This window comes from Bos grunniens, chromosome 20, assembly GCF_055505025.1.
Source record: "Bos grunniens cultivar Pamir isolate PY7600 chromosome 20, Bosgru_T2T1.0, whole genome shotgun sequence".
Lineage (NCBI taxonomy): Eukaryota > Metazoa > Chordata > Mammalia > Artiodactyla > Bovidae > Bos > Bos grunniens.
The window spans coordinates 60,959,993-60,987,391 of record NC_141184.1 but is presented as its reverse complement, the minus strand read 5'-3'; the positions used below and the strand labels follow the sequence as shown (position 1 = coordinate 60,987,391).

Genomic DNA, 27,399 nt, shown 5'->3' with positions numbered 1-27,399 from the left:
TGAGTTCTCAAAGTGCTTCATATAAGGGACGTAGGTTATGGAGTCAAGATGTAAATAGTATTGACAGCTGTTTATTAGATATTCTCCCATTATCTCTGTAAAATCCGATTCTAGTGACTCAGTTAACATTTTATGTTTACTCCCAACCTGTATTTAGGAGTATGATAAGTGCCTTGCAGTTTAGACAGAGAACTCTTATTTCTCAGTAATTTTTAAACTTTCGTGTGCATAAGGATCACCCAAGGTAGTGTTAAAATGCAGATTTTGACTCAGGAGATCTGGGGTGAGGCCTAGAGTTCTGCTGAATTTTTTTTTTTCATTCTGATCTTTGTATTTTCTTTCTTTTCTTTTTTACTGAAGTATTGTTGACTTACAGTGTTAACTTCTATACAGCAGAATAGTTCAGTTAGATATATATACATTGTTTTTATATTCTTTTCCATTATGGTTTATCACAGGATATTGAATATCATTCCCTGTGCCATAATAGGATCTGTTGTTTATCCATTCTATATATTATAGCTTGCATCTGCTAATTCCAAACTCCCCATCCTTCCCTTCCCCACTGCACCTTCCCCTGGCAACCACAATTCTGTTCTCTGTAAATATGTTTTTGTTTCATAGATTTGTTCATTTGTGCCGTATTTTAGATTCCACATGTAAGTGATACCGTATAGTATCTGTCGTTCTCTTTCTGGCTTCATTTAGTATGGTAATCTCCAGGTCCATCCATGTTGCTGCAAATGGCATTATTTTATTCTTTTTTATGGCTGAGTAACAGTCCATTGTGTTTATACTGCATCTTCTCTATCCATTCATCTGTTGATGGACATTCAGGTTGTTTCCATGTCTTGGTTATTGTGAAGAGAGCTGCTATGAACATTGGGGTGCATGTATCTTTCTGAATTATAGTTTTGTCTGGATACATGCCCCGGGGTGGAATTGCTGGAACATACAGCAATTCTAGTTTTAGTTTTTGAGGAATTGCCATACTGTTTTCCATAGTGGCTGTTCCAACTTACATTCCTAACAACAGTGTATGAGGGTTCCCTTTTCTCCACACCCTCTCCAACGTTTGTTATTTGTAGACTTTTTAATGGTGGCCATTCTGACCTTTATGAGGTGGCACCTCATTGTAGTTTTGCTTTGCATTTCTCTAATAATTCTAATAATGATGTTGTTAATCCTGAACCCACACTTCCAGTGAGTCTAGACCACACATTTACACATCAGAGGCAGCTGACAACCTACTAAGAACACTTATCATAATGGGTATGATGAACAGACAACTGCGTATGCTCAAATCTAGGAAACTGGGCTGGCTGGCTGATGAAATTAAGGTTCATAATGTTGGAGGATGAGAAAATGAGAGTCAAAGTATTCATGAGAATAAATTTGATGTGGGTGGGGCTGGCACAAAGTATTGTACGGTAAGCCTTTGTGGCCCTTGAAAGCAAAGTTCTTCTAGTCTATTGCCATTTTTAATATTTTACTTGAGGGAAGGGTGACTGAAGGGCATGTGAGGTGATGGCCCCTGGAGTGTTCTTGGAAGGAAGAAAGAGAAGGCTGTTCTTAGGCAGAACTCTGACTTAGTTGTCTCCAAAGAGGACCAGGAAGGTATTCTTATGCATCTTAGTTTGGGGAATACACTGGGAGAGGGTTCATTGTGCTCTGAGGGCCTGAGTCTCTTCTCTTTTGCCAAATGCTAGCTGGATGATAGGGCAGAAGAAATAGCTCTTAAGAGAGGAAAGAGAGTGAGTGGTGACGTATATGTACATGTGTACCTGTGTTCATATATGTACACACGTGGTGTGATTTTGATATACAGTAGACTGGTGTGTGCAACTTAGCAGGGCCGCCCCACTCAGTCACCTCTCCTGACCATGTGCAGGTGTGCTGGTCCCCAAGGTCAACTGTTCTGAGCAGTTGTTGGCTGTTTTTGGAGAAGAAAGAGAAGACAGGCCCTTCCCCATCACCTCCCATTGGGTCTCAGGAAAGTGTGCTTAGAAGCCTCCTTGATTGTTAGACTCAAACTGAACATTTTAATAGAAATTGAAAAAGTTTACCTGAGGTACTGGTTAGGATAATCTTACTTCCATTTTCAAAAATCAATACTGTATTTTCTATAATTCAGTCTTCCCATTTTCTCCCAAATTCTTGTTGCTGATAAAAAAAATCATGACTGCCTTTGTCAGACATTTAACTGTGTATAATCCATACCATCTGCTGCAGACTTTTCCATTTTATTTTAGGATTTTAATGAAGCTTTTTATTTGTCCATTTCTATCTCTTATACTAAGCATTATGTCTAGGACTCAGCTCCCATTTCCTCAAACCATCTGGAAGAGGATTGGAGCAATCTCATGTACATTGCTGATTTTGGAACTGGCTCAGACCTTTTGGGGAAGATTTGTACAATTTTCCAAAATTTGTACAATTTTTTTGATCATGCTCCAGAATGTCCTTGCCCATTGCTTAAATTTTATTCACAATGTGGTCTTCCCTAATTACCAAATAATAGCAAATTTTATTGACCTTAATTTTTTGGATGTTCACATTTGAAAAACTTTGCGGTGAAGGAGTAAAGTAGAAAAAGATAATCCTGGTAGAAATAAATAGTAACTATGAAGTATTGCCACTCTCTTTTCTTCTATTGCTGCTGCTGCTGCTAAGTCGCTTCAGTCGTGTCCAACTCTGTGCGACCCCAGAGACAGCAGCCCACCAGGCTTCCCCGTCCCTGGGATTCTCCAGGCAAGAACACTGGAGTGGGTTGCCATTTCCTTCTCCAGTGCATGAAAGTGAAAAATGAAAGTGAAGTCACTCAGTTGTGTCTGACTCTAGCGACCCCATGGACTGCAGCCTACCAGGCTCCTCTGTCCATGGGATTTTCTAGGCAAAAGTACTGGAGTGGGGTGCCATTGCCTTCTCTTAAACTTTAAGGATTTCTGATTTGCATTGGGCTAAGTACATTGCTTTTTTATACTGTTCATGGGGTTCTCAAGGCAAGAATACTGAAGTGGTTTGCCATTTCCTTCTCCAGTGGACCACATTCTGTCAGACCTCTCCACCATGACCCGTCTGTCTTGGGTGGCTTCACAGGGCATGGCTTAGTTTCAGTGAGTTAGACCGGGCTGTGATCCATGTGATCAGATTGGCTAGTTTCTGTGATTATGGTTTCAGTGTGTCTGCCCTCTGATGCTCTCTCGCCACACCTACTGTCTTACTTGGGTTTCTCTTACCTTGGACGTGGGGTATCTCTTCACGGCTGCTCCAGCAAAGCGCAGCCGCTGCTCTTTACCTTGGACGAGGTCACCCCTCCTGACCTTGAAAGTGGAGTAGCTCCTCTTAGCCCTCCTGCGCCTATGCAGCCGCCGCTCCTTGGATGTGGGGTTTCTCCTCTTGGCTGCCGCCCCTGACCTCGGACGTGGGGTAGCTGGGGAAACAATGGAAACAGTGTCAGACTTTATTTTTTTGGGCTCCAAAATCACTGCAGATGGTGATTGCAGACATGAAATTAAAAAACACTTACTCCTTGGAAGGAAAGTTATGATCAACCTAGATAGCATATTCAAAAGCAGAGACATTACTTTGCCAACAAAGGTCCATCTAGTCAAGGCTATGGTTTTTCCAGTGGTCATGTATGGATGTGAGAGTTGGACTGTGAAGAAAGCTGAGCACCGAAGAATTGATGTTTTTGAACTGTGGTATTGGAGAAGACTGTTGAGAGTCCCTTGGACTGCAAGGAGATCCAACCAGTCCATTCTAAAGGAGATCAGCCCTGGGTGTTCATTGGAAGGACTGATGCTGAAGCTGAAACTCCAGTACTTTGGCCACCTGTTGCTTAGAGCTGACTCATTGGAAAAGACCCTGATGCTGGGAGGGACTGGGGCAGGAGGAGAAGGGGACGACAGAGGATGAGATGGTTGGATGGCATCACCGACTCGATGCACATGAGTTTGGGTGAACTCCAGGAGTTGGTGATGGACAGGGAGGCCTGGTGTGCTGCGATTCATGGGGTCGCAAAGAGTCGGACATGACTGAGCAAGTGAACTGAACTGAACTGAAGTACATTGCTTCTATCCTCTCTTCTAGAAAAGACTGTAAGATCTACTAGTGTTGAGATTCTGTATTTTCATCTGTGTCTCTAGTGCTTGGTATGTAAGTGCTCATAAATACTGATAAATAAATCAATGAATGATTTTTTTCTGATTATTATTGTGGTCCAGTGATGGAAACTCTTTTTGAATTCTGTCGCAGACTGACTCGGAGGTGAAGGCCAATCTTTTCCTTCATAAAGTGAAAGTTAATTTCCCTAAAGTTGATTCTTGTATTCCTTTTATTTTGTTCCTTCCTATCTATATATCTGGGCTTCCCTGGTGGCTCAGTGGTAAAGAATCCACCTACGATGTAGTATGAGATAGATAGTATCACAGACTCAATGGACATTAATCTGAGCAAACTCCAGGAAGCAGTGAAGGATAGAGGAGCCAGGCATGCTATAGTCCATGAAGTCACAAAGAGTTGGTCACAACTTAGAGACTGAACAACAGCAATCTATGCATCTACGTATAAGCACAGATATTACATTTCTATGTGAAGAGACTGTATAGAAACACAAACGATTTATAATTTATTTTTAAAACCATTTTAAAAAGACTCCTTTTATTCAGATTGACTAAGAGCTTGCACACAGAAGATGACTGAGGGTACAAGCTAGAACAAAATTAGGAATACTACCAAACCAGAGACAACAGTCAAATATGGCATTGCAGTTAAACCTTGATCAATATGGGCTATCATCCATCAGAGCTGGATTCACGTTTTATGTTCTTCTCAAATCAAAATCAGTCTCTCTGACACTATTAGTCTTAGAACAGGGTGCTTTCTTTCCAAGCATTGTTACAACCTGCCTTATGTTAACACATTATTTTATTCATCTCTGAGTCCCCTACTATCTGAATGAGCAAGAGAGGCAGAGTTGTCAGTATGAGCCTACCAGGTCAGGGCTGTTGGAGGGAACAGTAACCCTGTGCATCTGGGTGCTGACTCACGAGTGGTAGGTCGGCCCCACACGAAACACCTGGGAAAAATCTTCCAGAGGCATTTGGTGGTGGTGGTTTAGTTTCTAAGTAGTGTCAGACTCTTGTGAACCTATGGACTGTAGCCCGCCAGGCTCCTCTGTCCATGGGATTTCCCAGGCAAGAATACTGGAGTGGGTTTCCATTTCCTTCTCCAAGGATTTATAATTTCTATTTGTAGTGAATCATCTCACCTTAAAAGTACAGAGGGGGAATTAAACTGAGGGGGTTTGAGTGCTGGCCTCACCTCTTTCCAGTGATGAAACCCTGAGCATGTTACTGGTGTTCTGAGTCTATAAAATGCAGACATTAATGTACAAATGAGGTAACATATAGTGTCTTAATAAGGCCTCCAAGGCCATGGCCCTCATGTATCCCACTATTCTTCTTTTGCTCTCTGAATTTCACCCACATTGTCTTCAGTTCTTCAAAAGCTCTAAACTCCTACCTACTTACCACAGGGCCATCCCCACTTTTTATTTCATAAGTTCTTATTCATGCTTTGAGGTTCAGCCAGATTGCCTGGTCTCCCTCAAGTAAGTTGATACCCATGGAAGGTGTATTCTGAGGTTGTAAGACTTAATTGTCATTAAATAATAATTGTGTCATAATTAGTTCAGTTCCTCTACACTTTCCACCCATGAGAATATAAGCTCCATGAGGGCAGAGATCATGCCTGTATTACTCACCTCATATATGCAGTGTTTAGCAGGGTGCCTGGCACACAGTAGCTTTATAAATGCTATTGGATGAATGAGTAAATGAATGAAAAGTCACTAATACAAGCAAAACACAAACTAGGTGCACAGTAATTTTAATTTCTAATCCGTTCTCCCAATTGCCTTCATTTTTGCAACTCTGCATGGAGAGTAAGAAAAATAAAGCATTTGTGATTTGAATGGGTGTGCCATGACATGACCTCCTTCAGCTGCCTGAAAATTTTTTCCTTGGCCATCCCTCTAGGTCCATAATTCTAAAGCCTCACTTGGCACCAGAATTCACTGGGAAGCATTGTAAAATCGCAGATAACGTTGTAACCATTGTAGGGTGGGGTCTACACATTAGCATTTTAAAATGCTTTCCAGGTGATTCTAATGTGCAGCCAGAGTTGAAAATCACTGCTTAGATAAGGAATTATTTTAAAGACTGGATGGATGAAATTCAAGAATGTCTGTGTCTGTATAAGTCAGGTTTGTTGGAATGGGTTAAACAGCTTAGTATCTACCAGCACTTTTGCACCAACTGATCAGATTGGCCTTTGAAGGAAGGGAGGAAGGAGAGAATCATCATCAGAGCAGTAAATCATGAGATATACATGAATGTCCTGAATGGGTAGCATCCCATGGTGGACATAATCAGGTGGAATCCTGCAAACACTACCCTCATCTTCTCAACGTTGCCAGCATACAGGCTTGGTCCAGATACACCATGCTGTTGTCTCCGGGAGTGAATCACCCTGGGCTAGTCCTGGCTGTGCCTTTTCCTAGGTGAAACAGTGCTGGGATGGGTTTCTTGTGTGGGAACAGCTTCGGGGTCATTGCCCCTGGAAGATGCTATAGAGGGGAAGGGTCTGAATGTGCTATGGGACAGGGATTTTGGAAGCCATTTGGCAAAGATGATGGTAAAGAGCTAGCAAGCTTTGGCTTCAAAGAATGAATTTGTAGGCTTCTTAAATTAAAAGGAAACTAGAAGAAAAGTAGAATAATAATTTGGAGCTTAAAAGCTCTCTGGTGTAGTATGAATGCTAAATCTCAGAACTTTGTTAAAGCAGGAGTCGGCAAACTATGGAGTGTAATACAAAGCCTGCCTGTTTTGTATAACTTGAGAGCTGAAAATGGTTTCTATATTTTTCAAATGGTTGAAAAATAATAAAAATAAGACTATTACATGACCCATGAAAATTCTAAGAAATGCAAATATTAGTGTTCATAAATGTTATGGGAACATAGCCACGCTTATTGTTTTTATATTGCTTATGGCTGCTTCTTTCTGACAAGGAAAGAGTTGAGTCATGGTGACAGGCTGGTAGCCCATAAGCCTAAAAGATCAACTGTCTGGCTCTTTGCAGTTTGTTGACTCCTCTGTTAAAGAATCAGAAGAGGAACCAGATAGAAGGGTTAACCCTGGGTGAAAAGAGGAGTGGGACACAGGAGAAAGGATACAACTGTCATTGTCATGATGTTTTCTAAGTGCACATTAACCCTCTCAACCGTCCTCAGAGGCATCAGGGTCCCAGCAAAGCACAGAAGCAACTTCAAATTAAGATCACTGGAAGAGGCTTTAATTAGTAGACTCCACAAGAGAAAGCGCAGTATCTCTGGGCTAGTAGCAAAGGAGCTGTCCCTTCTGGGCCTGGAGGGTTGAGGTTAGGGGAGGAATTTCCAGGGTCCAGAAGCAAGCATGTAGATAAGGCTGCCTGGAGAGCACGTGACCTTCACTTGAAGGACACAGCCCGTCAGATAGGATAGGGACCAGGAGACAGCCCATGGCTTCACTGTCCCCCCCTCACCCTTTTCCCTTCCTGCAATCTCCTACTGTGGCAGGAGCCTCTTGCATCCAACAAGAGAGCCTGTAGAAGAATTTCCTCCAGGCTAGTGGATGTCTTCTGGGCAGACGTGGCTAATGAAGGCTGCAAAGGGGTCTGTAGGGGCAAACAGAACATATCCTCCCCAAGTGGGTACCCCTGCCATCACTGGGCCCCGCTTGCCCACAGATGATACAAATTCGGTTTATTTAAATAGCGTCTCTCTAGCCCTGTTCTTTTTTGCCTTTTCATATTGTTCATGGGGTTCTCAAGGCAAGAATACTAAAGTGGTTTGCCATTCCCTTCTCCAGTGGACCACGTTTTGTCAGAACTCTCCAGCATGACCCATCCATATTGGGAGGCCCTACACGGCATGGCTCATAGTTTCATTGAGCTAGACAAGGCTGTGGTCCATGTGATCAGATTCGTTAGTTTTCTGTGATTGTGGCTTTCATTCTGTCTGCCCTCAGATGGAGAAGGATAAGAGGCTATGGAAGCTTCCTGATGGGAGAGCCTGCAGAGTCTTGTTCTGATGGGCGGGGCCATGTTCAGTAATTCTTTAATCCAATTTTTTATTGGGCGGCGCTGTGTTCCTCCCTGTTGCTTGACCTGAGGCCAAACTATCCTGAAGGTAATGAAGATAATGGGGGCCTCCTTCAAAAGGTCCCATGCATGCACTGCTGCACTCTGCCTCGGACCCTGTAGCAGGCCACTGCCAACCCTTGCCTCTGCTAGAGACTCCTGATTCTGGGAAAGATTGAGGGCAGGAGGAGAAGGGTACAACAGAGGATGAGATGGTTGGATGGCATCACCAACGCGATGGACATGAGTTTGAGTAAGTTCCGGGAGTTGGTGATGGAGGGAAGCCCGGTGTGCTGCAGTCCATGGGGTTGCAAAGAGCCAGACACGACTGAACTGAACAGAACTGAACTGAGTCCTGTTCTAAGTAGCTCAGAGGGTGAAGAATCTGCCTGCAGTGCAGGAGACCTGGGTTCGATCCCAGGGTTGGGAAGATCCCCTGGAAGAGGGCATAGCAACCACTCCAGTATTTTTGCCTGGAAAATCCCCATGGACAGGAGCCTGGTGGGCTACAGTCCATGGGGTTGCAGAGTCAGACACGACTGAATGACTAACCATAGCATACCACAGCCCTGTTCTAAAGACTGGGCTAGAATTTGAACCCAGACACTCTGATTGCAGGACCCCCATTCTCCCCATTGGGTTATCCTGAGTTCAGGTGGAAGAGACCTTAGAGGGAATCCAGTTTCCTCTCTCCTGGCTCAGGAATGACTTTTGCAGCACAGATTTCAGGTGGTCCTCTGGTCACTCTTTGACTATATGCTGCATGGGGACCATCCACAGTCTTGTGGGAACTTTTTTTTTCCCATTAAAGGATCCTTCTGTAACTGGAAAGTTATTTCTTGCATTGGACAAACCCAGGAGGTCACATTTCTAATTTAAAAAAATTATGTGTGTATGTGTATATATTTAATATATACACATACATACACTACATATATATAAATATATATTTTTATATAAATATGTAAATATAAGTATTTATATATTTAATATATAAATATATTATATATAAGTATATATTTAATATACACACATACACACACTACATATATACATGTAAATGTAGACATTTGAATCACCAAGTTTTCTTCTTTACCCACTTATATCTTTCTTTTCAGGGTTACTAAAAAATTCCTATATTTCTATTTTCCTTTCTGTGGCCCTCATGGTGTTCTTTTCTGGATTCAGTGGTATGATGTTTTTCAGTGGATACTCCCTCCTCGAGCCAGATGGTCGTGTCTCATAGCCTTCTTCATTCAAAATCACAGCCTTTGATTAAAGGAGCTTGGGGTACAAGTTTTCCTTTTCCTTTTGTTTTAAAGGGCTGAGCTCTTAAAATTCATGGAAGGTACATTACCAGTCTTCTGGTGGCTTCTCAGTCCTGTGTGAGTCAGCGGAAGTGAGTGGTGGTCAGGGAGAATGATGCATCTTTTCAGTTGTTTTAGTTTATTTTTAAAATAATTTACTTATTTTTGATTGCAGGAAAATTGCTTTACAGTGTTGTGCTGGATTCTGCCATGCATCAACATGAATCAGCCATAGGTATACACATGTTCCCTCCCTCCTGAACCTCCCTCCCACCTCCTACCCCAGCTCTAGGCTGTCACAGAGCACCAGGCTGAGCTCCCTACAGTAATGTATATATTTCAGTGCTGCTCTCTGGGAGTGATGCATCTTGGCAGGCTTTGCACCAAGTCACACGCACTCCAGGAAGAAGGTTCACCTGTGAATGGCCACATCAGGCCCCCAGATGGGCCTTTTGTGTACCACAGTGGGAACTCCTACTAGACACATTTTGTGCTGGATGTGGTAACAGGATACCTCAGACCTGCTGGTGCTCATGAGTCCTTATTGTTTCGTGAACATAGGATGTGGTTTCTTTCTCAGGGTAAATCTAGGACTTGATTAAACTCTGTATGATGACTGTGATAATAACAACAGAGTTTACTGAGTACTTACCACTTGGTATATCAGGAATAGTTGTCAGTATTTACCATTTGCCTCCAAAGAATCTTTTTTTGTGCTTTTATATTTTTAAGTCATTTAATGAGTAATTTGTAGAAGTAATATCACAGATAGTGTGAAGACAGATTTATTAGAAATTTTAATAAAAATTTCAACATAGAAAATCCCAATTCCTGGTTTAGAAGGTGAAAAGTAAAAATGTTAGTCACTCAGTCATGTCTGACTTTTTGCAACCCAATGGACTGTAGCCCACCAGGCTTCTCTGTCCATGGGATTCTCCAGGCAAGAATACTGGAGTGGGTTGCCATTCCCTTCTATAGGGGATCTTCCCAATCCAGGGATCAAACTGGGGTCTTCCGCTTTGCAGGTAGATTCTTAATCATCTGAGCCACCCAGGTTTAGAAGGTACATACACCAAAAATGGGCAACTTCCTTTGAATACCATTCAACCACAATCATCAACTGTCATGTATGATTCTGGAACATATCCATCTTGTAAATATGACTCCAGATTTTAAATACACCTCTATAAGTTTTAGCTTATCATTGCTTCTGATTTTTATCTTCTTGCAGTTAACATCATCAAAATACACTTTTGAAAAATTTGATGGCTCATAGTTTTGAGAGGACAGCCATCTTTTTTCCATAATTGTAAAACATTTCAGATTTATAAACATGAATTAGTGATCAGTAGATTTTTTTTATTTGCATTATTTCTTTCTTTCATCCATCCTTTTATACATACCTGTCTTCTCTGCTTATGACCCATATCAAGCAAAATTTGGGTGTACAGTCATCATAAAGATGAAAGAATATTGAAATTCATCTTTTTAGCAAAACAGGATGGGCCAGGTTCTGATCAGAAAACATTGCATGATAAAGTTCTTACTGGGTGACTATCTCATTGAGAACACCACATTGCCTTTTAATCTTTAGAAATACAGTATCTACTCAATGATTCTAGAGTTTGAGAAAATTTGCCTAGCGTATCATCATCTGAAGACTCATAGTCTGAGATCTTGGTTACCTGCAATCTCTTGCGTTGATCTTATGATTTATGTAATACTTGTGAAACAACTTCCTCTGCAAATTTCCTTATTTTTGCCACTATGGGTAGAAAATAAAAATTATAAATTATAAACTGTGTTGACTGAAAGATATTTTAAAATTACAAAGATGGTATCCCCTGTCTTCTCTTAATCCTTGAAAGATGCTGAAGTACTTGGGGCAAGACAATAGGAAAACTGAAGGATGATGTAATAGTGATGGTTTATTTTATTATTGCATGAAACTTTTAGGCAATTTCATTATTTTTCCATTACACATTATTTTAATGTTTTTAGCATAATTGAGAATAATTGGTGAGTAATATCAAATAATGCCTAAAGTGATGAATAGCAAAATATTTTAAGATATGGGAAAAATGAAATTGCTAAGATCCCATAATATATCTTAAATTTATAAAAAGTCAAGATGTAGTGAGTTTCACTCTGTTTTTTTAAAAAGCGGATCTCTTTGTTCATTGGAAGACTTCTAAGAAAAAGTAATAGCAATGAAACATTACTTCCTACAAGCAGGACTGCTCAAAAATGAAACTCAAAAACAAAAATGAAGACCCAACATTCCTGATGTTATCGTGACAGTTAACATAGTCAACATGTATTTAGGTACCATGCTACAAAAAATTGATGAACGTGACCAAAACCAGTTAATGGATCAAAATAATAATAGGGTTTCAGTCTGGGATGATGAAAAGATTCTGGAGGTGGATAGTGATGATGGTTAGACAAAAATGTGAATGTACTCAATGCCACTGACTTGTACACTTAAAAATGGTTAAAATCATAAAATTTATGTTATGTATGTAATAAAAACTCTTTACATGTAAAACAGCATGCATTTTTGGCTGAAACGGCTTCTGACACTCACAGAACATAAGCATGCTCATGTCCCAAAGGACAAGGAAAACAGCTCCCCGGGCCCCACCCTTTGCTTTCACTGGACTGCGCTGCGTGTTGCCTCCTTCAAGCTCTGTTTATAACTGGTTCTGACACTTCACACCACTTCTAGTAGCCGTGTACTTGCTAGATGGTAGTAATTCTCACTGATCTCCATTGATGTCAAGCTCAAATTAGCTATTATAACATGTTTGAGGAAAGTATATGTGATTAGATGAATGTTAGTAGAATTGTTTCTGCAAAAGTTGGGTTATGAATTCTAAATCTGTATACTATCTAAATATCTTTTACAAATGAATTACATAGGGCTTCCCTGGTGGCTCAGTGGTAAAGAATCTACCTGCCAATGTAGGAGACATGGGTGTGATCCCTAATCTGGGAGGATCCCACGTGCTGTGGAGCAACAAAGCTGGTGTGCTACAACTATTGAGCCAGTGCTCTGGAGCCTGGGAACCGCAACCAGTGAGCCCACGTGATGCAACTGCTGAAGCTCATGAGCCCTAGAGCCCATGTTCTGTAACAAGAGAAGTCACTGCAAGGAGAAACTTGCGCACCATAACTAGAGAGTAGCCTGCGCTTGCCACAACTAGAGAAAAACCCACACAGCAACTAAGACTCAGCACAGCCCCAAATAAATAAAATTATAAAAAAAAAAATGAAGTGCATAGAGAAGCATTATTATTCTATTCTAAGAAAACTCACATTGATGTGAATAAAACAGGGAGTATAAGTAGGCAGCAGAATAATTTCTATTACTTGAGTGGAAAATAAAATATTATTCATAGCTCAAAGATAAAGTTATGTCAGGGTAAGGATCTAGTGGGGTATAGAGCTGGAAGTGTTTTAGAGCTGTAGTTCCTGCCTGGACCAGCTGAGGGCAGTTGTTATGATGAGGACTGTCTGCCCGGATTCCACTCATGATGTCTGGTCATTTTGAGTCATTAGGAGAAAGACTGTCTCTAGCATTCAGAGGGTCCAGTTAGGCTGAAGGGTGACATAGAGCACTGAGATCGTGTCTACTTGCTGTTTTCCTTAAAAGAGTCCTTGGACCACTTTCCAGGTCCGTGCTGAAAATGCAGATTCCAGGGCCTCACCCATAACCTACTGAGTCAGAAATTCCTTAGGTGATCTTTTTTTGTAGTAAAGCCTGCAAATCACTTCTCTGTCAGCGTCTCTTCAGGTGGGAGGAAGGAGTGGAAGGTAACAGAAGGAAACAGACCAAGATGAAATGTTGGGACTTACGGGATTGTTAATAGTGCTACATAGGGTCTGATGGGGGATCTAGGAAACAGGAATGTGAGAAGAGCTGTCAAAAAGAGATGTCTCAGGAGACAGTTAATTTACTCACTTGGTTGAAAATGCGAGAGAGGGAGGCAGAGGTGAGGCATATAGAACCCTAAGACTACAGGATTGGTAACCTAGGAGGCCAGAGGAGGGGAGATGCTGGGTGAGGGGCCCTGACCCTCACCATCAGGAGGGCTTGCGATGCACCACAGCACGGGACCTGATAGGCTGGGGCTAAGAGCCATGTGGCCACAGTCATGAGCCTTCCTCTGCTTGTCCCTGGCTTGAGGGTTAAACTTGCACACCTTGTGTCCTGTCACACCTCTCTCATGTTAGACAATAAGTAGTTGCAATTTCTGTGGGTCTTATTACACACTTAACACCCAGGCTGTGGACATGCGGAGCTTTGTGGTATGAGAGTTTTCCCAAGGGCTTAAAGAACAGACTTGCTTAATGGGGCTGATCAAAGTGGAGCCCATTCAGTGACATACTGGTCCCTGTGGGGGAGAGCATTTCAAGCTCTGGGATCCGTGTTAGCAAAGCCAAGAGTAGGGTGAGGAAAGAACCAAGCGGTTGGGAGTTACTAACACGTGTATGTGTTTGTGATGCAAGGCTGCAGAGAGCAGCCTTCTGAAGACTTTGTAAGTCTGTGATTTGTCCTGAAGGCCATGGGGAGCCATGGAAGTGTTTTAAGCTAGGGAATGATGTGATGAGATTTATTTTTAGCTTAGGAAGTGCTATACCTGGGCTGTTGTTTGATTATATCAGTGACAAGAGAATCAGACATGGGGAAAGTTGGTTACTTTTTCATTTGCTGCCCAGGCAAGAGAAAAATACACATTTTGAGGACTTTGGTGGTACTTAGCTTCCTAAGTCACATGGCTGGGTTTGGCCTCCATCATTCTCCTTATTCCCTACTGTCCACCTTTTCTGATGTGCTTTGAAAATGAAACAAAGATACTTTCTCTAAATCCAAACAGGAATTGGGAAGGAAAGCTTGGGGATGAATTTATCTTTTAGACTTTTCTCATATACTTTTCCAAAATTTGAAAATAATTATTACAGAAATGAGCCACCTGGTGGCTCAGATGGTAAAGAATCTGCCTGCAATGCAGGAGACCTGGGTTGGATTCCTGGGTTGGGAAAATCCCCTGGAGAAGGGCATGGCAACCTGCTCCAGTATTCTTGCCTGGAGAATTCCAAGGACTGAAGAGCTTGTCAGGGTATAGTCAATGGGGTTTGCAAAGAGTTGGATACAACTGAGCAACTAATACTTTCACTTTCGTTACAGAAAAGGATGCAAATGTTAGTGACTTTTAAAAGTTATTGATAAACCTGCTTATTTTTGCAAAAAGAAATCCAATAAAAATAAGGCAGAAGGTTATGGAATTTTCTTATCTATGGTGCTGAGTGGGAACCAGGTGCAGGGGAAGGGACCTTTCTTTGTACCTGTTGACTTGGTTTTGACTTACTGTGGATGGTGACTGCAGCCATGAAATCAGAAGGCGATTGCTTCTTGGAAGGAAAGCTATGACAAACCTAGACAGTGTTCAAAAGCCGACAAGGGTTGACACTGGTCGACACTCTGCTGACAAAGGTCCGTATAATCAAGGCTATGGTCTTCTCAGGGTCACCTATGGTTATGAGAGCTGGGCCATAAAGAAGGCAGAGCGTCGAAGAATTCATTTCAATTCAGTTGCTCAGTCGAGTCCGACTCTTTCATGACCCCATGGATTGCAGCACGCCAGGCTTCCCTGTCCATCACCAACTCCCAGAGCTTGCTCAAACTCATGTCCATTGAGTCGGTGATGCCAACCAACCATCTCATCCTCTGTTGTCCCCTTCTCCTCCCACCTTCAATCTTTCCCAGCATCAGGGTCTTTTCCAGTGATTTGGTTCTTCGCATCATGTGGCCAAAGTATTGGAGTTTCAGCTTTAGCATCAGTCCTTCCTATGTATATTCAGGACTGTTTCCTTTAGGATGGACTGGTTGGATCTCCTTGAAGTCCAAGGGACTCTCAAGAGTCTTCTCTGACACCACAGTTCAAAAGCCTCAATTCTTCAGCGTTCAGTTTTCTTAATAGTCCAACTCTCACATCCATACATGACTACTGGAAAAACCATAGCTTTGACTAGACGGATCTTTGTTGGCAAAGTAATGTTTCTGTTTTTTAATATGCTGTCTAGGTTTGTCATAGCTTTTCTTCCAATGAGCAAACGTCTTTTAATTTTACGGCTGCAGTCATCATCTGCTGTGATTTTGGAACCCAAGAAAATAAAGTCTGTCACTGTTTCCATTGTTTCCCCATCTATTTGCCATGAAGTGATGGGACCGGATGCCATGGTCTTAGTTTTCTAAATGTTGAGTTTTAAGTCAACATTTGAAAAAGTCAAGCTTTTTCACTCTTCTCTTTCACTTTCATCAAGAGGTTTTTTAGTTCTTCACTTTCTGCCATAAGGGTGGTGTCATCTGCTTATCTGAGATTATTGATATTTCTCCCAGCAATCTTGATTCCAGCTTGTGCTTCATCCAGCCTGACATTTCTCACGATGTACTCTGCATATAAGTTGAATAAGCAGGGTGACAATATACAGCCTAAACGTGCTCCTTTCCCAATTTGGAAACAGTCTGTTGTTCCATGTCCGGTTCTAACTGTTCCTTCTTGACCTGCATACAGATTTCTCAGGAGGCAGGTCAGGTGGTCTGGTATTCCCATCTCTTGAAGAATTTTCCACAGTTTGTTGTGATATACACAGTCAAAGGCTTTGGCATAATGAATAAAGCAGAAGTAGATATTTTCCTGGAACTTTGTTGCTTTTTTGATGATCCAGTGGATGTTTGGCAGTTTGATCTCCAGTTCCTCTGCCTTTTCTAAATCTAGCTTGAACATCTGGAGGTTCATGGTTCACGTACTGTTGAAACCTGGCTTGGAGAATTTGGAGCATCACTTTACTAGCATGTGAGATGAGTGCAATTGTGCAGTAGTTTGAACATTCTTTGGCATTGCCTTTCTTTGTGATTGGAATGAAAACTGACCTTTTCCAGTCCTGTGGCCACTGCTGAGTTTTCCAAATTTGTTGGCATATTGGATGCAATACTTTAACAGCATCATCTTTTAGGATTTGAAATAGCTCAAGTGGAATTCCATCACCTCCAGTAGCTTTGTTTGTAGTGATGCTTCCTAAGGCCCACTTGATTTTGCATTCCAGGATGTCTGGCTCTAGGTCAGTGATCACACCATCATGGTTATCTGGGTCATGAAGATCTTTTTTGTACAGTTCTTCTGTGTATTTTTGCCACATCTTTTTAATGTCTTCTGCTTCTGTTAGGTCCATACCATTTCTGTCCTTTATTGTGCCCATCTTTGCATGAAATGTTCCCTTGGTATCTCTACTTTTCTTAAGAGATCTTTAGTCTTTCCTGTTCTGTTGTTTTCCTCTATTTCTTTGCACTGATCACTGAGGAAGGCTTTCTTATCACTCCTTGCTATTCTTTGAAGCTCTGCATTCAGATGCTTATATCTTTCCTTATCTCCTTTGCCTTTAGCTTCTCTTCTTTTCAAGCTATTTGTAAGGCCTCCTCAGACAACATTTTGCCTTTTTGCATTTCTTTTTCTTGGGGATGGTCTTGATCACTGCCTCCTGTACAATGTCAGGAACCTCCGTCCACAGTTCTGTTTATCAGGTCTAATCCCTTGATTCTATTTCTCACTTCCACTGTATAGTAGTAAGGGATTTGATTTAGGTCAGACCTAAATGGTCTAGTGGTTTTCCCCACTTTCTTCAATTTTAGTCTGAATTTGGCAATAAGGAGTTCATGATCTGAGCCACAGTTGGCTTCCAGTCTTGTTTCTGCTGACTGTATAGAGCTTCTCCATCTTTGGTGCAAAGAATATAATCAGTCTGATTTCAGCATTGACCACCTGGTGATGTCCGTCTGTAGAGTCTTCTCTTGTGTTGTTGAAAGAGGGTGTTTGCTGTGACCAGTGCATTCTCTTGGTAAAACTCTATTGTCCAAGAATTGTTGCTGAAGACTTGAAAACTTGTTGCTGTGGAATTGCTGCCTTCTAACTGTGGTGCTGGAGAAGACTCCTGAGAGTCCCTTGGACAGCATGGAGATCAAACCAGTCAATCTTAAAGTAAATCAAACCTGAATAATTATTGGACTGAGCAGAATTTGAAGCTTCAGTATTTTGGTTATCTGATGTGAACAGATGACTCATTGGAAAAGTCTCTGATGCTGGGAAAGTTTGAGGACAGAAGGAGAAGAGGGCATTAGAGGATGAGGTGGCTGGATGGCATCACTGATGTAATGGAGATGAACTCAGACAAACTCTGGGAGATGGTGGAGGACAGGGAGGCCTGTTGTGCTGCAGTCCAAAGAGTCAAAAATGACTGGGTGACTCAACAGTAAAATAGGTTGTATTTCCAAAAAGTAAAATTAAATTACCAAAGATGAAAATGATAGATATTGAATTTAACAGAAAAAGGAGAATCTAACTTTATATCAAATAGATAAATATCTCACATAAGAGAAGTCATTCAATTCACTTTTAAACACAGTTTTCTGACTGTGTGCTCCCAATGTGATTTTTTTCCTAAGAAAAAATTGCAAAGAAATCTGGAAATTTACATAAGCTGTTGGTAGTGGTAATTGTGTAGCAATCTTGAAACTCTTATATGTATTACAAGACCCAGCAAATGAAGATACTGGGGATATTGGGAACTTAGGTAGGGGAGATAGATATATGGACTGGGATAGGATGATTCTTGTCTGAGTTATTATTCTGATGATAGTGGTAGAAATGGTAATTTTCTGAATTCCTTCCTCATTTATTAGTTGATTTTCTCCTGTAAAAAGCTTTCTTTTCTATTTTTTCCCTCTTTTATTTTTTCATATCAGACTATATTTTCCCCTCCCCACAACCAATGTGCTATAGTCATTTCTGTGATTAGCCATTTTGATGTTCAAATTATGCATTTTCCGAGTGAGAATTCCTGTAAGCCAGAACCTGTGTCCTTTTGACACATCTCCATTATGCAGAGATACACCTTTTTTGAAAAAATTGTGTCTGCTAAGACAAAGCTAAGTATCATGAAACAAAGCAAATGCAAACTCAAACCATAACAAAGCAAAAATGAAACCAAAGTAAAAGGCTATGTCTAATAAATGCAATATGAGTTATTTGATTAAATCTGGTAGATATAGCTCTATATATCTTTATCTCTGTCTCTATATTATTAATCTGTATATACATATATAATTTAAATATACACCCTGGTGGCTCAGATGGTTAAAGCACCTGTTTGCAATGCAGGAGACCCAGGTTCGATCCCTGGGTTGGGAAGATCCCCTGGAGAAGGAAATGGTAACCCACTCCAGTACTCTTGCCTGGAAAATTCCATGGATGGAGGAACTTCATAAGCTACAGTCCATGGGGTCACAAAGAGTTGGACACGACTGAGAGGCTTCACTTTCTCTCTCACTATACACATATACATCTCAATCAGCTGCATAAGAATTTATAGGGATATTTGGGGAACTTAAGGATTATATATGAGATAATAGTATTGTATCAATGTTACCTTTTTTTATAAGATAATCGTGTTGTGGAAATGAAGAAAACCTTTTGTTCTTTTGAGATATACTGTGAAGTATGGGGGGGTGTCTTGAAGTCATAAAACTAATGCGACTAATTCTAAATGGTTAAATAAAAACATGTTATGTATGTGTACAGAGAGATAAAGCAAATTTGAGATGGTGTGGACAACTGGCGAATCTAGGTGAACTATTCATTATACTTGTCTTACAATTTTCTTTATGTTGAAAGATTTTCAAAATAAAAAGTTGGAGAGGAAGGAACACATCTTTGGATCAAATGAGGAAGACCGTGGCAGGCGGGACTGGGGTCAAGCTGCAAACTGTGAACCTCCACGGGCTGTCTTAGAGGGTGCTAGAAGGTGGGGCCGCAGGGGAAGGTGGTTTGAGGCAAAAAGAAAACGGAACATCAAGGGCAGCGGTGACTGAGCACCTGTGAGCCTTGGGCCTTAATGATGCGACTATTTGTTTCAAATATGATTTCATTTCATACCCATATATCATACACACAAATTGAGGTCCTATTCCAACTCTGTCCCAGGCCCATTCACTCAGTGAGAGGCACATTGCTTGGCTTATCTGGTAGGTGGCTTTTAGTGCAAAACACTTCCTCACGAGTGATTTCAATTCTTCCTCATTAATCTTGCTGGAGAACCATGGTTAAATGATTGTGGGAAGGTACATTTAAGATATCCAGTGATCAACAGTGTGGCTCATTTTCTGTCAAGTATGACTTTGTGGTTTTTATCTGATGCTTACCACACAGCTTCACACAAAACAGGTTTGCTCCCCTGCCTCCCCTCCCTCCCCCCAGCTCCCAGTACAGATTTGTATTCCTGGTATCCTGCTCTCGTCTGATGAGTTCTCAGAGGCCCCAGTTCTTGTCTTGTCCCCAGGAGTAAAGCAGCAACTGCTTTAAACTGATAACGACACGATTTTGCTGCCCTATAGACAGTCATTTAAACTCTGTGATATGTGGCCACTGCCTCGAAATTCAAGCAATGGAAATGACATCATTATCAGCCGACTCTTTATGATGAAAAATGACCCACATTAGGAAACAATCTGAACCCAGGGAAACTTCGGTGATCCATCATCACAATTATAATGTGCTGGTCTTTTATGTAAATCCAACCCACAGTGAAGCCAGGTTTGGGTGGAGGACTTGGGGGGACAAGAAATCCTGTGGAAAATGAACATTAGGACCATATAATTAAGCAAAAGGGAAAGCTTCAGATAATGTATGTTTCTCCAGGGATCATTTCATGCTTCAGAGATCCTGACAGATCTAGGCTGGGAGGGTTGCATCATCCTTATTAAAAGCATTTGTTAAATGCCCAGAGCTATGCAGAGATGTACTGGGCTTTGGGCTGCATGAAGTTGGTTGAAAGCACTGCTCAAGGTACTCCCTCCAGGACCTGGAGCCCTCTTTGAACTACCTCATTGAGAGGTGGGCCCCTGGCCACGGAGAAGACCTCACATCATGTGCTGGAGGATAATGTCCTGTCACGGGTGGGAATGTGGGGGTGTCTGGTCTCCCTCATTCCCCTTCCATCCCTCTGACCAACAGACCTTTTCACTGTCTTTTCACCACCATGTGGCCAGAGAAGTGGGATTGTCAAGTGGATACCATATCATTGCCTGCCTTACCAGTAAACAAAGGCCTCCGTGGCCATCAAACCAGCAGCCGCTACAGTCGGCCACCCGCTGGGCACCTGAGGGGACTCAGGTTGGAGAAAAGCAGGATACAGGTCCTAGATCATTAAGGTGTGTATCAGAGGAATGGTTTCAATGAGGCCAGACTCTTGTATCTTCCCATACTTAGAAAAGTGCTAACTAAATTCATTAACTTGAGATGTCTAATTTTCTTTAATTAACAGTCATCTTTTGATGTTTCATCTTTTTTTTGTTTTGGAAAATTCCTGTTTGTCCTGGCTGCCCCCTTACCACTTCAGAGCAGGGCCTCTGAGTGATCTGAGAGGCTGTCTTCTGGGCTTACGTCCTCAGTGTGTCTGCTGAGTAAGCCATAATTCTCAGCTTTTAGGTTGTGCACGTTCCTTAGTTGACAGTCACCATCCACCTGCAGGAAGATGATAATTTTTAGAGAGCACAGGAGCTAGAGCCTTTGGTGACAAATCTTGCCCGTATCCGTGGGCACATATGATTGCTCCTGGTCCCCATCACCTGTCCATACATGGTCCTTAGAGTCTGTGTTTTGTGTTGTCCCATTTTGTCAAAGCTTAGAAAGAGGGGGAGTGTGTGTCTGTGTGTGTGTGTGTGTGTGGAGATGTAAGGGCGGTGAGGAGGGATAAAGAGGATTAATGGTTGCGTTGATCCCAGACAGTTGCGGATGGAGTACAGACTTACCAAGGTGTCTCTCAGTTGCCTGTACCCTTGGATATGAGAAAAGCACAAGGAGGTGAAATTTCTCTCATTCACCTTTCACTTCCTACTCAGGAGGCCCTGGGACCCACAGGCTAGCCTGGTAGCTCTGGGCTCATGAGTGCTATAAACAGGGCGTCTGCATCTCAGCCCCCACCTGGGGATACCAGGTTCCCTTCAAAGTTATTTTTCTGTAAAGCACTTTGTGGTATCATCTTTTCTCTCCTCTTCGACTCTACCTATAAAGAATGAAAACTGTTAGTTACTTCAGTGGTGTCTGACTCTTTGCAACCCCATGGACTTTGGCCCGCCAGGCTCCTCTGTCCATGGGATTCTCCAGGAAAATGCTGGAGTGGGTTGTCATGCCCTTCTCCAGGGACTGAACCTGTGTCTCTTACTTCTCCTGCATGGGCAGGCAGATTCTTTACCACTAGCGCCACCTGGGTACCTGTTATATATGCTCTTCTTATCCTAAAATCATTGTTTGGATTATATGGCCCTGGCTTGCTTTCTCCTCTGTTCTTTAATACCCACCTACAGGATATAAAAACCTTTTCTGTTTTTGGGCCAATAATATCTAAGAGTTCCTCCTAGATGTTCATTCCTTGTATCTAAGGCTTTGCCTCCCTGAGGAATACAAATGCCCCTCATAGGGCAACACACTGAGCATGGCATGGATTTGTAGATTGCAGCCATTTTTTAATATGACAGCTGACAGAAGGTTTCAAAGGATAAAGGGCATATGGTAATGTATACCTTTCAATGCTACTCTCTCAGTTCGTCTTACCCTCTTCTTCCCCAGCTATGTCAACCCTCCAACTTAAAAAAAAGAAGATAAAGGGCAAAAGGCCCAGAACACAACACCCCCACAGGGCAGATAGGATGGAGTCTTGGGGAGAGGAGAACATGGTGGGCCTAGTGCCCAGGAAGAGGGAAATCCCATCTAATATGACTCCACATTTACTCAGACTTAGGCCCTGCTCTAAATCTGTATACAAATCATAAGGAAATGGCAACGCACTCCAGTGTTCTTGCCTGGGAAATCCCATGGACAGAGGAGCCTGGCTGAAAAGGCTTCAGTCCATGGGGTCGCAAAAGATCTGGACATGACTTAGTGACTAAACCACCACTACCACAGATGATGCGATTTAATCCCACAGCCATTTCAGAATGCTGTATGGGAGCTTTGACCATCCCCTTCAGTAGAAGAGGAGCCTGAAACCTAGAAAGGCTAAGTGACTCAGGATCACATGGTTCATGGACAGAGCTGGGATTCAAACCTTGGCAGCCTGACTCTCAGCTCCTGCCGTTCACCACCTCGCCTCACTGGGAGGAGGAGGAGCACCTCTGGGGAGAAGTCTGTCAAACTTCCTGGAAGGAAGTCTTGGCTGCTGGCACTCAGGCCTGCCTGTAGTCCAAGGCCCCTTAGCTGTCTCTGGTTGCAGTAGAGATGTGTGTCGTGGTGGTGGCTGGTGGTCACATCCCGTCAGGAGGGAGTGATAGGTTTGCCAGCCTCCCTCTGTTCTGGTGGGATCACCTTCAGAGCAGCTGTGGCATCTTATTTACCCTTGGCAGAAGCTAAGACCCTCCCTGAGTCACCTTTGGACTTGTAGTTCTAGCAACTTCCTAATCAGACCCACCATGGCAGTTGAAACACTGCCAGGGGGATGTCCCTGGAAGTCCAGCAGTTAAGACTCTGCCCTTCTGCTGCAGGGGGTGCAGGTTTGATTCCTGGTCTGGGAACTTAAGATTCCAAATGCCCCATGGTGTGGCCATAAAAGTTTAAAAAAAAAAGAGAGACAGAGAGAGAAGAAACAAACAAACAAACACTGCCAGGAAATGCCCAGTTGATTTGTCTGCTGAGATTAATGAAACCAAATCTTGGGATCTACAGACGTCATTGGACATGCTCCAGTTGGCCTCAGCTGTAGTCCAGTGGCTGCTTACTGAGAGACCCATCAGTTAAGTCAGCTCAGAGAGGGTGTCTGCTGAGTGTTCTCTCACCATGGGGAAAGCCAGGGCTGTGCTTTCTGCCAAGGAATCAACCTCTTTCACTCTGGGCTGAAGAGGAGGCAAGAAAACCATTTTGGAACATACCCTAAGAAAGACAGTCTCTCTGGCTCCCCAGTGTGGCAGGGCTGGGCCCTGGGCTCCCTGCGGTGACCGAGTCAAGGAATTGGGCTCCTTTGGAAGCTTTGTGTGCTGGCTCTGACTCCACCCTGACAGCTTCAGGTTGGGATGGGAAATGAGGGCATTTTGAAATCATCATCTCTTAGCTATGGTTTCAGATCATGCTTTCTCTGATGAATAATCCATACATGGTTACCAGGATGCATTTAATTGTCTGTCTTCTTGTCCTATGTGGTAGGAAAGGGGGAGGGTGAAAACAGCGTCATGAGATCCATCCGCTTCTCTTTGGGAGCCCTGCTCTTTTGACCAGCTCAGGTCTTTCTTCCCCAGCAAAGAGCGGGGATCGGGGGCATGGGACCCTCTGAAAATGTTGTGTTTGGAGGGGCAGAAATAATTCACTGTGGCTGGGAGGCACAAGAACTGATCTGCCTCTGTAAAATCCCTTTTCATTTGTGCCTTTGGTGAGACTCTTAGGTCTGCAGTTTGGGGCATGCTATCATTAAATTTACCATGGTATTTATATTCAACTGGTTTACCAAGTATATCACCTCTCATGTCCAGTCTACTTCTTAAAGCTCCCCAGTGAAGAGCTTCCAGAAGTGCTTGGATTGTGTTTCTTTCCTGAAAGTTCTTTAGTTTATGGTGCGTATTCATGACCAGATTTTAAAACCAGAGATTCTTCATGCCCTACTTCAGCTGATCCCCTCTTCAGAGCCTCTACAGAGGATGCACTTCTAATCAGAGCCAGATTGGATTCGTCAGTGTGGTGGGGGTTATGGTGACCAAGCTTCACTAGGAAGAAGAAGCTGAACAGTGTTATGCCAGGATCACTGGGGCTAAGAAATAACTCAGCCAGGTGTTAGCTTAGTTACACTGGACTTGACTTAAAACTCTCTGAGCATTAGTTTCTTATTCATAAAGTGTAGATAGTAATACACACCTTGAAAGGTCTGGGGAAGGCTCAAGTCAGATAAGGTGGGGAAGTACCTTGGGAACTGTACAATATTAAACACACGGAAATTGTGAGTCTTGGACTTAAGTTGGATCAAAGAGGTTTTGAAAGAAGACAGTCTAAGTCTGGAGGTTTGTTAGATATTTCTTATTGATTTTTCTCCTAACAGGATTTAATCTATACTCTGTTGTCTTATGTCTAATTTTTCCAAAGATAGGCCAGTTAAAAAGGTTTGTACTTTAAATAGTGTTGCGCAGGGCCCTACACTCTGCTGAGCTAAGGTGGAAACTGGCCAGAGCCGGAGCCATCCTGTCTGGAACAGGTGTATGTCCCGGTAAGGGAGCCCCTGCTTGGTTGCCGTGGTGGGGCCCCTCCTCTGGCCCCGTCTTCTACCTCTGCCAGGCCTTTGAGCTATCTCTTGGTGTACTGAGTTCCTTAGAGGCTGGGGGCTGTGGTTACATCTCTGCCCAGAGTCTGCAGGTCTTTCAGAAAGAGAGGTGGTTTGACACTTAGAGAATTATTATAATTGCTACTACTTATTATTTACTGTATGCCAAGTGCCCAACTTTCCATACACCACCCCAGTTAAATCTTCACAGTAACTCCATAAGGTAGGAACTCCTATCAACCTCATTTTGCAGATAAGGAATCTGAGCTTGGAGAGTTTTAGATCAGATGTTGGAGGTTGACAGCTAATGTAGTACAGATCAGGAGTCCCATGTGGGACTGTGGGGCCCCAAATGTGGTTCTTAGCAGAATGCTGCTCCTGGGCCTGGACGGGCTATGACTGGACACGGAAACCAGAGCCTCAGATCACAGGGCAAGATCAAACTTAGCCCTGGGGAATGTTCTCCTCTTGCTGAAGGGAGGGGAGGCAGGGGGCTGAGAGTGCCTAGGACTTCTCTCTTGTGGCACTGAGGTAACAAGCCCAACGTTGGTCCCAGACTGAAAATGCCACAGGCCAGTTCAGGCAGGTGAGTACACAGTACAAATGGGCTATGTATGGGGCCTCTTTGCTTCAAAGTCTGTTCATTAAACACATAACTGGCCACTTAAAACATTTCTTTTCCAAACAGCTACCCCCACGTATTTGGGCAGTTTAAAGGGGTGGGGTGAGCTACAGATCATTACAGCTCTTTGATCTTGATTTCTTACTGTTCATTCATTACTTATGTTACTGCCTAAAAAAGGAAAGGAAGAAGAAAGAAAGAAAACAAGTGGGAAGAAAGAAAGACAGTTTGTTCAAGGAAGGTAAGGAAAAGGAGACAAGGAAGTGTGGCCCAGAGTTGAATAAAGCAGCATGAAACCAAGGACCCTGACGCCTCCACCCCCCAATGCCATCCCATACATCTTTACGTTCCACTACATGTTCAGAAATGTAACTGCGCTTGCAAATAATTGCTGCCGTTGAATGAATCCACCCTGGCACATCCATTTGAGCTCAAAATAACCCATGTAACCTAAGAGTAAATCAGTGACCGGACACCCAGTGCCAAGCATAATCTCAAGCAACATTTAACTAGGTTCAATATTTATTTCCCTGCCTTGAGTCACTTTGAAATGATCTGGACTCAGTTCAGACAGGTCCAGCCCTAATTTTATGGTGCTCTTGGAACCCTTCCAGCAGCACGAGGGCTCAGATGTCAGGGAGTTCCAGAAAAATGAGATCCCTCACAGAAGATTTCACAATTTAAGGCACCCTCCTTTCAATATTTTGCAACATGTGGGCCTTGTGACTGAAGATACAGTTTTTTGAGATGGCTTTGAGCATCCTTAAGAAGTTTGCCTCACCCACACCCCGACTTCTACCTCCACCCTAGGGACGGGTCGGGTGACATTAACCTGGTTAACAGCCTGTGTAAATAAAATCTCTGAATATCCACAAGCAGGAAAATTTACTACCATTTTCCGAATGAATGCCATTTTCCACACAATTATGGAAGCCAGATTTGGGAAGCTTCAGGACACATTAAAACAGCAGATAATGTGGCTCCAAGTTTGATGGATACAGGAACACATCAAATAAACAGCAACTAATTCTCAAACTTCTGTATCTCAAATGCTCAATCAATAGAAAACCAACCAATTTTAGTGTACATCTGAGATAAATCTCAAGATGGCAGATTGACTTATAGCTCCCTGTTAAAGGGATATTGAGCTGACATTGAGTGACCTCATACTCAGCCAAAACATTTATTATAAAAGTCTGATGTGGTTAAGTGTAACGATTCATATTGGCCCATTCAGCTCTAAATGCAGCCTTTCATCTGTTGTAATTGGGAGAAGAGTCAAAGACCTCAGTCATGAAATCAAACATTTCCCTTTTCTTTATTTCTCCTTTATCTATAGATGATTAGTCTTGATTCAGAACAACAATATACATTCTGGAGTCTGAGAGATCTAGTTCATGTCCTAGGAGCACCATTTACCAGCTTTTGAGCAAAATATTAAGTTTCTTTCAGGAGCAGTTTTCTTATCTATGGAGTTAGAAGGATTGGGATGAAATGATGTATTTAAAGCAATTAGCAAAGTGCCCAGGCACATACTTAAGAAGTTCTAGTCATATTATTATTATAATAATATCATTATTTTGATTAAAAGTATTTTGACTGCTGACTTTACAGTTCCATAGATTATTAATGCTATCAGTAGAGATAACAACAACAATAATTATATTATTTTGCTGATACTTACTAGTACCAGGCATGGCACTCAATGCTTAAAATATATTTTCTTATTTAATTCTTACGACAACCCTTTGAAGTTGGTTGCTGTTTTTATCCCAGTTGTTGGAAATGAGGAAACTGAGGTTCAGGGAAATGAACAAATTAGTTGAGATCACACAGTTGGCGGACATCCAAACATACAACATTACACTGGCCTCCCTTCTCCACGTGACATAGGTTAATAACCTTTTTGTATCATTATACCCTTAGGGAATTGGA

At 42.4% G+C, this 27,399-nt stretch overlaps 2 long non-coding RNA genes across 2 annotated transcripts in view; both read left to right on the top strand.

Moving 5' to 3' along the window:
* Positions 1 to 27,399, top strand: part of LOC147350479 (uncharacterized) — a 480,714-nt gene that overhangs the window by 27,591 nt on the left and 425,724 nt on the right. The window lies entirely within an intron of this gene.
* LOC147350480 (uncharacterized) lies at positions 8,085 to 12,763 on the top strand. Its single transcript, XR_015148947.1, has 2 exons — positions 8,085 to 8,437; positions 12,414 to 12,763. It is a non-coding gene; the product is annotated as an uncharacterized LOC147350480 (long non-coding RNA).